This window comes from Mus caroli, chromosome 9, assembly GCF_900094665.2.
Source record: "Mus caroli chromosome 9, CAROLI_EIJ_v1.1, whole genome shotgun sequence".
Taxonomy (NCBI): Eukaryota; Metazoa; Chordata; class Mammalia; order Rodentia; family Muridae; genus Mus; species Mus caroli.
The window spans coordinates 52,688,490-52,701,240 of record NC_034578.1 but is presented as its reverse complement, the minus strand read 5'-3'; positions in this window follow the sequence as shown (position 1 = coordinate 52,701,240).

Genomic DNA, 12,751 nt, shown 5'->3' with positions numbered 1-12,751 from the left:
GGACTGCTTCTTTTGCAAACTCATATTCTGTGTCAGGGATTGGAAAGTAGAACATCCCTCCACATCTTACTTTTTACTTCTGTCAGGCAACTTGTTCACAGTGACATAAAAGCAAGTGCTCCAGTAGCTTCCAGGGAAATGTAAGCAATGTAATATAATTTTCTCCTGCTGTGGCCCACAGGAGGTAATACTATATGTTCTCCATGATCTGGGAAACATCATGCTGAGTTAAGAATGAAAAGCAAGCAATCACTCACTGTCCCTTTGGCTCAAGGCCAAGCAACCAACCCTTCTGGATGCACCCTGTCTAAACTAGCTGCTGGGTTTTGTCTGTTCATTTCTCGTATTTAACAAATGTCATGAGATTTCTGTGGTGCCAGTGTTTTAATTAAACCTTTAATTAATACCTTGTTAGGTATTTTCAGACTCATAAGGCTTATGAAGAGTCCTTCATTTCCAGTGCCCTAGTGCAAAGGGGAGAGAAAGAAGGAATTGTCTAAACCTCATTGCATCCATGTGGTTCTTCAAGTGCCCTAGATACTGCTCATCTGGGTTATACTGTGTTGCCACACTGATTCATGCTGCTTTTCTGTTGGTCCTGACCTTACCTATATTGACCACGTAATGTCTATACCAAGTGTACACTGATCTCTGTGATGATCCAGAAGGAAGCAATGAGATAAAATATTTAAACTCAGAGCAATGCTTAGCTGCCCTCTGTTATTTTTATGCCATTAAGGTTGAACTCTCATTGTTGGGTCTTCGTTTCTTTTTCAGGTAAGTAAAAAAGAATGTTGAGGGATGTCCAGCCCTCAGGAGGCAGTGGAAAATTTATAAAGGGGCCATATTGAGATATAGGAAACTCTAGCAGCAGCAGCAGTGAAGGTACGGTGAAACTCAGTAGCCAGTGAGTTATTCACTGTCATTGTAGATGGTGTCGGATTCCATCTGTAAAATGATCAAACCCATGGGTATTTTCTTTTTAACATGCTTAGAAACACTCACGGAGGGAAAGCTGACAGCATGAAGGTAGTTTTAGGAGATGGCTACATATCTGACAAAGGTCTCTCATTCCTGTTTTTATTTTATTTTATATTATTTATTTTATTTTATTTTATTTTATTTTATTTTATTTTATTTTATTTTATTTGTAAATGTTTTCATTTTGGGACTGAAAAGTAGAACATTCATTCCCATCTGCTCTTTTCCCATCTGCATGACATAAAAGTAGCAGCTAACATGATTCTGCAGGTTCAAAGTAAGAGATGCAATGTTCATGAATGTAAAATACCAACTACCTTGGGTATGGAAAGAATGCTAAGAACCTCTTGAGACACAAAGTCCAACAGTGGATCAAGCTACTGCTCTCTAGAGCATTCCCCTGGCACTTCCCAGACACTATAGAGCACTTTTGTGGGGTGAGTGACTGTAAAGAAAAGATTGACATGATTTGCTTTTGTAGATTCATCAAGCTTAGTGTGAGTTGTTGGGGAACTGTGGCTTCATAGTGCCAAGAATGGAGAAGTGAGGAGCTGCACAAATTTCACAGAGGTCTCCTGACTCTTAAATCGAATTGGATGCTGGTCGTCCTGCACACTCAGTTTACAGGGCTCCTCTGTTGATACTGTGTCATTTACATGAATAGAGACCTTTCCTACAGTGACCATGTCATACCGCAACTATTGTACACCGATGTCTGTGATGGTTTATGAATAAGTTCCCGAATCAGAAGGATGTGCTTGGAAATAAGTAATGAGATGTATGTTAATATACAGCATGATCATTAGTTTACTTGTTTGTCTGCTCTGCAGCTGACCTCCTTTTGTTGTGTTTGCATTCCAGGTCCTTCTTTTGTAAGAAGAGCAGAATATGAAAACAAAGAACTGCGTAGTCACAGCACAATATCAGAGTTAGAGAGCGTGTGTACAGAAGAGAAGTCCTGCGGCCCTGCTGATGGTACTGTGGCCATTTGATAATTACTCTGAGTAACCAAATTGTAGTGGTAGATTATGTTGTCTTTTCTGTATAAAAAGAATTAAGATTCCTCGCACTGTTTTTTCATAGTGATATATTAATCTCCCTAATTCATCAGTAGAACTACAACCACAAAATCTAAAATCACATAAAAGTAAACTCTTTTGGTTCTCAGTGAATGATGTAACCCAAAGGAAGTTGAGCTTGTTCTAATGTGAGGTAGGGTGGCTCCACCTACTAGGATCACCAGGGTATGGGTCATTTACTGTCTCCATTTGCTTTCTTCCAGATATTCATATGTTAGAAGAAAACACTGAAGATGACTTGGGTAGGGAGAACAGCCTTCAAAGCATTGATCCACACTTTGATTTTCCTTCTTCTTCAGTTTCATGTGTTTTGCAAATTGTATCTTGTATCTTGTGTATTCTAAGTTTCTGGGCTAATATCCACTTATCAGTGAGTGCATATCATGTGAGTTCTTTTATGTTTGGGTTACCTCACTCAGGATGATATCCTACAGATCCATCCCTTTGTCTAAGAATTTCATAAATTCATTGTTTTTAATAGCTGAGAGTATAAATGAGTCCATTGTGTAAATGTACCACATTTTCTGTATCCATTCCTCTGTTGAGGGACATCTGGGTTCTTTCCAGCTTCTGGCTATTATAACTAAGGCTTCTGTGAACATAGTGGAGCATGTGTTCTTATTGACAGTTGGAACATCTGGGTATATGCCCAGGAGAGCTATTGCTGGATCTTCTGGTAGTACTATGTCCAATTTTCTGAGGAACCGCCAAACTGATTTCCAGAGTTGTTGTACCAGCTTGCAATCTCAGCAGCAATGGAGGAGTGTTCCTCTTTCTCCACATCCTTGCCAGCATTTGCTGTCACTTGAATTTTTGATCTTAGCCATTCTGACTAGTGTGAGGTGAAATCTCAGGCTTGTTTTGATTTGCATTTCCCTAATGATTAAGGATGTTGAACATTTTTTCAGGTGCTTCTCAGCCATTATGCATTATTTCAGTTTCATGGCATCAAATATGCTATGCTAACCTCTGATATCATCAGGCATGGAATTGGTACATAGACATACAGGCACTCCAGGCACTCAGATAGACATTCAAACAAAACAAAAGAAAACAAAGCTAAACAAAAATGAAAAGAAACAAAACAAAACAAAACAAAACAAAAACTTAACCAATATGACTAGTTTGATTTCCAGATCTCATGTAATCCATGAAGGAGAAAAGAAATTCTATAAAGTTGTCTTCTGGACCTAATTATACATAGCATGCAGAAGCACACACTGCATTTACACAAACACACAATACAATATTAAGGTAATATATCATTAAAAATCATATACCTTTAATGCATGTGGAATCTAGATGCTGTACAATGGAGTTAAAAGAGGTCTGACTGATACCTAGAAGGAAGTACCAGCTGTCCTGATGTCAAAGTATTTTGAAGAAGTAGCAGAAACCTATCATTAACATTTATTTCATTGTCTCCTCAACACAATGCTTTCAGGTAGCTGCAGATTCACATTATATAGAAGGGCAAAACTTTAGGTTTCTATTTCTCCAGCTCCTCTCTTAAAATTTGTTTTCCAGCCAAGAGGGTGTTTTTTGCATCAGCGTGACCATATTTATTAATGAACTATGTTCATTCAGCCTGAATGTTTAGACTAAATCCAAAGAATCCTGTCGACATCAAGCCAAGAGCCCCTGTTATGCACTAAGTGGTATAACTATGCAATAGCTAGAACTATTTTGTGTTCTTCTAGTGTTGTCTGTCAACCTCCAGATGAACATCCTCCAAGTCACCTATATCTCTAATTAAGGTAAAATACCTTTTTCCTTTTCCTAAGACACAGAAAGGCAAGGTTTAGGATTCCTTTATATTCTATTTTATGCCAGCAGAGTGATGAATCAGGTAACATACACTGTAGGTATTCAAGAATATTCTTAGTAAGAGGAGGATCTGGAACAGGATTCTGTCATTCTTAATGGAGGACTATATACAAAAATGCCAGTGCCACCTTCTACAGATTGTTTTCAGGGAGCCTTTCTTATGACAGAAGGTTTGTTTGTTTAGATTAAAACTAGAGTTATTTTCACTCTAAGATTGTCTCATATTACCTGTTAAAAGTTTGTTTCTCTCAAACTATCCTCTTATCTTTCTTCAGGAGATTTCTAAGACTAAGGCAGTTGGAAAGTATTTCCCCAAAGATTGATGTGGTAAAAGATTTTTATGTCCATGATAAGGACATCGAGGCACTGAGACTTTTAAAGCATGAAGTTAGGGTAAATATCCAGACACAGAGGCACCCCTTAATAAACAGGGATTCATTTCCCAAGACCCAGCTCTCATAATAGTTCTCTGCTGTGTCCCAACAAAGCTTTAAGGAATCTCTTAGTATAGGACAAAGAGGTAAGATTGTCTGATATGGGCTAAATAGGCTGCAGTGTGAAAAATCCTATTTTAATTTAAATTGTACCCATCCTCAGGTGTTTTGTCATAGTATCACACAATGNGACTAATATAGAATCTTTCACTTGGCTACTCTTCCCAGTTCTGTCTACCACTGCTCGAAGTGTCTACAAGAACCATAGACAAACATAACTCAGTGTGATCTGATCCTAAGAGTTTTTTCTCTACATTGCAGATTCAGTCCAGGAAGCACAGATTCTGTATGTATTCTGGAATGTCTTTCTTAAGACACATTGTAGATAAGAATTAATCACTTACTGCACCATCATTTTCAGAGTGACCTGATAGCCACGAGAAGGGCAAGCATAATTTAGAACAACTGGTATTCCAAGAGACACACTCAGAGTTATGTGTTTTTAGTTCTGTCATTTATTTTAGTAGTCTTTGGATTTTGTATCACAGATCATATTTGCATATGTGTCCTTCCCCAAAATACCATCATTTGCCAGTCAATTTTGTCAATTTGGTTAATGAAAAAAAAGTAAGGGTTCACACTTTCGCCATATTAGTTGTAGCCACAGACATTCTCGATTTCGTTTCTCAGCATGTATCCTGTTAAAGAAGGACCTACCAGGACATGGGGGCATGTGACCAAGAGTGGTAGCTAGCACAAGAACAAAATGTTTTTCCAGATGGGATGTGTGAAACTGACTTTCCTCACTATAAACTGTGCCTTTTATTCTATCAAGGTTTGGGTAGAAATTATGGAGAAACCCTAGCTTTCCTGAATAAGTCCAACACACAGTGAACTCTGAACAGTACCTCAGCTGTCTTGGTGGTCAAATCTGAAAGAACATCCATCCATTCATTGTGCTGGAGATACAAGTTTAAAAGCTAGAGAAAGCCCAGGTAGGCCCAGTTTGTTTATTTTACAGAAAACTGGGCTACCATGCAGAAGGCATTGGGTTAAATCCTTAGCACTGCATAGCTGGGGAGTTGGTGCACAGTCTTGTAATCCTAGCACTGTAGTGAGGAATGCATGGTGATCAGTATGAGGAATTTCCTGGCCAATCCTGGTTGTGACAGGAGACCCTGTCTGGGAACAATAAAACAGACACCAGAAACAAAACAACCCAGAAAAATAAAAGCCTTTCTGCTTCTTGTCAAATTGATTTTGACAATGGGAGACTCTACATCAGAAATCATGGTGGGCAGTTGTCATCAATGGGTATTTACTTCAGCATGGCTTATTCTAGACAAATGGTTTAGTGCTATAGATGCTATTAATGTAAGTCCAAAAGCCACACATTTCAGAGCTCATGTCCACTATGTAATAAATATGGTCTCATTATTTTGACCCTACTTCTTTTCATGATGAGCTATACTTTATGCCTGAAGGCTACTTCGCCTCAGTGCTGCTATTACCATCTTGACTATTATGAGTGTATAGGGAGCCAGTACACCCAGTGGATGTATACATTCATTATCAAAAAATGTGACTTCATGTCACTATTTTTAAAATGCCTTGTGACTGTGGGCACATATCTAAGTTGACATCCACTACAGATTGTTGTGGTTAAAGGCAGATAAGACTGTGTATCTTGTTCAAGATTGCAGTAAGGATAGTAGAGCTTTTAGTTTAGAAACTGAACTTTGTTGAGGAAGAATGCAGATGAGAGGTGCATACTCAGACTTAGTGAAGGCTCTGACCTTCTCTGGGACTCTTCTTCGTTATGTCTTCACAGACAGTGTTGATGGCAGTAGTCATCTAGAAAGTGATGTACACAGACACATCCATTAAATCACCAAATCACCAGAGTTCTTGTCTTGTTCATTGAGTCTGAAGGCTTATCCAGAATATATCAACTCAAGGGAAATGCTCTCCCCTGACACTATAATATAACACCTGTGTTAGCATGGCTTGGAGTCCAGTCATTGTGGGGTCATTGCATGGTAAGCATTCATTGCAAATGGAGGCATTGGAATTATCCAAACTCTGTCTTATCACTTCTCTTGGAGAAAATAATTAGTATTTATTTAGGAACTGAAAAAAAAGTAGAACATCTATTCTTCTTCTGAGTTTTTACTTCGGGGTAATTAGGTCACAGTGGAGTGAAGACAGCCTCCTGCCTACTTCTCTATTTGAATGTGATATTATATAGTCTTTACAGGTTATAAAACATCATGGTTAGGTGAAGAATGAAAAGAACAGCCACTGCCTACTGGTCTGAAGCTGGACCCAACCACTGCTGCCCTGCTGACTCTTCAGACATTCAGCAAATACCAGAGAGCACTCCTTTAGGCCTAGTGGTGTTTTTTAAGGCTGTTCATTTACTTTCTAAGATTCATCAGGCTAAATGTAAGTGCTTGGGCTATAGTGTGTCATAGCACCAACGATGCTGTACCCAGAAGTCGTGTAAGTCTCACTAGGTTTATAGGGATCTAAATGGATACCTCACACACTGTGTCCCATTGATACTCTGTAAATACTATGTCATTCCCATGAACTGAGACCTTAGCATGCCATACTTGTGTTAAATGTATACCGATATTGTGATATTGTGAAAGTAACAATTTATATCAGAAAAGTATGCTTGAAAGTCACTATTGAGATCACATATTATACACATAACAGTTGTTAGATTTTCTGGGTTTTGTATGTTTGTTTTTTTAAATTCAGTTGATCTGACCCTTCTTTGTTCTGAATGCATTCCAGTTAGTGCTATATTGCGAAGGCTGGGGCTTAGGCCCACTGAGTCCTCCAATATGGTTCTTGAAAGATCAACTGCAGCTATGGCAAGAAAGGCCTGTGCAATTAATGAAGGTACAGTTGATATCCAATAATTAGTTTGAAATACGTACAATACTAATGCTAACATGGAAGAGGAGACTCCCAGAGAGCCCCACCAATATGAAAGGAAGTGTAGACTACTGGAGAATAAGAGAACAGGAGAAATCGTCTTCTTCAAAGATGAACTCCTTCCTCCTACCCCTGACCTCATTGTTGGATATTGAGCGATCAGCTCTGAAAATCATATCCATACAAGTAGCATCACATAGACTGAACAGTTTGTATTTACATCCACCTCACAAAAGGATGACCCAGGAAAGGAAAACTAGCAGGAGTGAAAAAGTGTGTGATGGTTATTTTTAAAATGTAAAAATGTCAGTATCTTGCACTCATCAATAATGTATTGTGTATCAAAGGTGAATAATTTAGTGTCATTGCATCTTGTGCCTGATAGTACATTAAATTTCTTGAACAATGTGTACATGTCAAGATCCAAATTCTATATGCTATAGTATTTATAGTCTATATAGAAATACAATTCAATGGCTAGCTGTATATTTCTTACAGTTCGTGGGACCTGAGTGAGAGTTCTCAGATCAATATGAAGGTGAAGGANAGAATCAACTCCACAACTTGTCCTTGACCCCAGACAGAAGCTACATAGCATGCATTCTTTCATATACACTTTGGATGTGTACCTCCACGCACAGTGATAAATGAGCAAAGTAAAAACATAAAATGATGGTAAATGATTACAGAATCTGTGTATGTTGATCTGTAGAGGCTGGAAGAGGTTAGGAGAGATCTAGAAAGTCTTGAAAGCTTCCAGAAAGGTGATAATAATCTGTCATTCAACACAAGCTTTACTTAGTGTTGACTGTATCCAAGGTGGATTATGTCCCAGGGCTTTTAGAGTCATCTTATTTGGGAGAACAACATTTCTTCTGGAGATCTTGCACTGCTCTCCTTTTCCCAGGCTGTGAGTATGGTCCTGTAGAGCTTCAACCATGTTTGTTAATTATATGCACTGAGGCAAGACATATAGACTAAATCCAGATGTCACAGTCCCTGCCAACATGAAAACCCCTACCCATGACAAGTGGTGTCATGAGCTGAAAGTTTTTTCTGCCCCCTAGATTTGCATGGGGAGGAGCGAATGGAGGCAACACCACTGGATACTGAGGTCAGATGTCTTTTCCTTTTTTTAAAGAAAGATTACTTTCATGATACAATTTCTAGTTTAGATGAAATCATGTATAAGAGGCTGACAGGTTATTGTAGGGGGAAAGGTCCGGTTTCTTCTGCAACTGTGCTCTTGTCTTTCTGCTGGGTGTCTCCTAAGATTAATACAGGTGGAGTGAGTTTCCCCAAATTTTGATGTGGCAGAAGATTCTGATGTCCATTAAAGGACAGGGAGGCAGTGCGACCTTTCAAGGATGAAGTTAGAGTAGATAACTGGGCTGCAGAGGCACTCCTTAGAAGGGATTCATCTCAGAGCACCAGGTTGTCAGAATGTTTCCCTACCATGTTCCAAAGTAGCTTTGAGGGGATTCTTTTTTTTTATTCTATTTTTTATTAGGTATTTTATTCATTTACATTTCCAATGCTATCCCAAAAGTCCCCCATTCATTCCCCTCCACTCCCCTCCCCCCTCACTCCCATTTCTTGGCCCTGGCATTCCTCTGTACTGAGGCATATAAAGTTTGCAAGTCCAATGGGCCTCTCTTTCCAGTGATGGCCGACTAGGCCATCTTTTGATAAATATGCAGCTAGAGACAAGAGCTCCTGGGTACTGGTTAGTTCATCATGTTGTTCCACCTATAGGGTTGCAGATCCCTTTAGCTCCTTGGGTGCTTTCTCTAGCTCCTCCATTGGGGGCCCTGTGATCCATCCAATAGCTGACTGTGAGCATCCACTTCTGTGTTTTCTAGGCCCTGGCATAGCCTCACAAGAGACAGCTATCACAGTCCTTTCAGCAAAATCTTCCTAGTGTATGCAATGGTGTCAACATTTGGAGGCTGATTGTGGGATGGATGTTCCAACTGGTAAGAAGGACACATGCTCCACTATGTTCATAGCAGCCTTATTTATAATAGCCAGAAGCTGGAAAGAACCTAGATACCCCTCAACAGAGGAATGGATACAGAAAATGTGGTACATTTACACAATGGAGGGAATTCTTAGCAGGGGAAAAGCGATAGGTTTGCCTGATCTGTGCTAAATGGGCAAAAGTGTAAAAAATTACTTATTTTCTTCACACAGTACCCAGCCTCAGGTGTTTTCTAAGAGTATCACACAACAGACTAATGTAAAACTTTTGACTTTGCTATTCTTCCCAGTCTTGTTTACCACTTCCCTGAGACATTGGAAAAACCAAAGACCTGTGCAAACTCATTATGATCTGGGCCTAAGTGTGTGTTTTCTAAATTTCAGGTCCAGCCAAGGACGAATGGATTTTGTACGTATTCTGGAATGCCTTTCTCAGGACACACTGTAGATAAGATCTGTGCTCTTACTCGTTGCCTTTGTCAAGTTCTTCACTCTGTATTCCTTATAAACAAATTTATTTCCATTTTTGAGAAATCATCTTGTTTCCCTCTCCCATTTCCTTTAAGCTCTCCCCCAATCTCCAACCCATCCAACTCTGTGCCCTTTTCACTCTTTCCTTAGAAAACATACAGGCAGGAAAAAAAATGAATAAAAATAAATAAAACAATGAAAAAGCACGAGAAACACGCATACAAGCTGTTGAAACACAGAATGAAAAACCATAACATACAAAATATACAAAAAGATTATTAAGATAGAACAAAACAACATGAGACCAAAAAAATCTACAAAAATGTCAGTGAGTTATTAATTTTTTGATTTTTAGTGTGCATGCATGTGTGTGTGTGTTTGTGTGTTGGTTCTATTTTTGGGCACAGGGCATATCCGAAGTGTGGTTTATATATCTAGTGAGACTCCATTGAAGAAAGCTAATTTTTCCTTTGTAAGTGGTTGCCAGTTGCAGATAGCTTGCTTCTTGGTTAGTAACGGGAGCCCATGTCCACTTCCCCTCTAGACACAGGGACTTGCCTGGTTTGAACCTGTGGATGCTGCCACCATGCCTGTGGGGTCCTATTGGCTTCTCATTCTTTTCAAAGCAACCTACTAGCAATAAGATTGTGAATTTAGGTAAAACAGCAACTGATACACATCCTGGTCATGTGTATGTTGTTCCTNCATTCACCTTAGTGGCCTTGAGATTTCCTGTATCAGAAAATGTCTTTATGTGTTTTCTCCCAAAAGATATGCCAATCACTCCTGTCACTTTTGTCAGTGAAACTATCAGAGACTATGCTTTACCTGCATTACTTAGTTAAAATGTCATCATAGCCATGTATGGTGGGTTCATTTCTCCTTATACCCTGCTATAGAATCACCACCCAGGACAGGAGGTGAGTGTCCAGTACAAGAGCAAAATGTGTTCTCAGTTACTTGGTATAAACGTGACATTTTTAGTCATAAACTCAACTTATCTCCTCATGGAGACATGAGCTGTTATTTTTCAAGGATCCATTCATCTTTCCAGCCTGTACCCAGAAATAATCCCACCTATAGAAAACATGAGCAGTTCCTTGTCTGTTTCAGTGATCAAAACCCACAGGTAGGAGCTGGGGATCAGGTGACAGTCATTCACAACTGTGAAAGATGGAAAGCTATGGTGTGCAGGTTTTGTGGTTTTGTTTGTGTATTTGCTATGTTATTGGAACACCAGACTTTCACTCAGGGCCCTCTGGGTTTGGTATTCAATAGTGCATAATGTGNACTGGATGTTCATAGGTTTATTCACCTCCCACTCTAGCAGGGGATCTGGGATTATCAGGAAGTCAATCTCTTCCTCAGATACTGTCCTTTCCCAGCCAGGCAAGCCCCTAAGACAATACCTGAGAGACCTACTCACTATGGTCCCTTACACTACTTCTTTGGGAGGAATGGTTGGAGGAATTGAAAAGTGGGGCATCCATGTTTGTTTATTTGTTTGTTTATTAGGAGCTGCTTTGTCACAGAGACCTTAACAGGTAACTTCTACAGTGCCTTCATGTTATAACTCATGTCATAGTAGGAGGTGTTGAGTGCTTTCCACTCTACTGATGCCTTTCTTCTGTGAAGNTAATACTTCTATGTCTGTGAACTATAAAGTGTTACATTGTGTAAATAATGAGAGACACAAGTATAGCTCCTTTCCAGAAGCCAACCAAATATCATCTGTGGTTCTAACCATCACCATCCAGCTGATTTTCTGGCATCCCCAAACACAATAGAACACCTTTGTGGTGCCAGTTTTTGCTGTTAGGGACTTTTTCTTCATTTGCCTTTTTAGCTTCCTTAGAGTTAATATGCATTCCTAGGAAGCCGCATTGTTATATTTAGAGAGTGTAGAACTGAGCAATTGCACAGAAATCAGTGTGTTCACATGGCTCTGAGAGTGATGTGGATGTTGGCTATCTCACACATTCACACTGCTCTGTTGATAACTGTCTCTCATCCATGTGAGTTGAGACCTCCCCTACACTGACCATGCCACATCTCTANTAAGTGGACACTGACTTCCATAACTTTCCAGAGGTGACATTCTGAATCAGACGAGCATGCCTGCAAATCAGTAATGAGATCAAGTGTTAAAGACAGAACAATTTTTAGTTTCTTGTTTGTCTCTAATAAAACCCATGGACCTAAGTGTTTCTGTTGTTTGTGCATTCCAGTTGCTACTATACTGAGAAACTTTGGCATTACCTGCTCCGTCGTTGACTGTATAAGACCTGTACTATCGACTGTGATTTTAGCAGAAGAGGCCCATGGCACTAAAACTGGTACTGTGTAAATTTAATAATTACATTTATTATCAGTAGTTGTGGATGATATTGTATCCCCACTATAAAAAGAATGAAGGTGTACCTTGCAGTAGTTTTAGTATGGAAGTGATTCATCTCCCTAGCCCACCAGTAGAAGTACAACCACAGAACTCAAAACTACATTTAGACGTCTCTTTTGGTTCTGATTACATGATAAGGAACCAAAGNAAAGCCGAGATGGTTCTTGTGTGAGACATTGTGGGTTCATCTGTGATCAGTGTGAGTCACTCTGTCCCCTGGTTCTTTTTTCAGACATAAGTGGCAGTGATACCAACTCTGATTTGTCTGGTCAAGACTTCCTGAAAAGCAAAGACCATGTTTCTGGTAGGTCATGGCACTGGTTGGATGTTGAGTGAGGGTCTTCCAGACAGACAGACAGACAGACACAATGATGCAACTCTCAGGGGATCATTCTGTTTTGTTGTTTTCCTCCTTGCTGTGCACTAAGAAGCACTGAATGAAGGAGGTGTTTTCTGTCATGTTTGAATCCCTGGCACTGGCAAGGATGGTGTGGGTGGCCTTGTTTGTACGAGACCACTTTGTCCAGTTGCATCCATACCAAGGAGGAAACACAATAAGCAGAAGCTGGCCCGGGCTCCAGAACCTGAAGATTTGCCCCTTGTACTCTTTTTTTTTTTTTTTTTTTTTTTTTTTT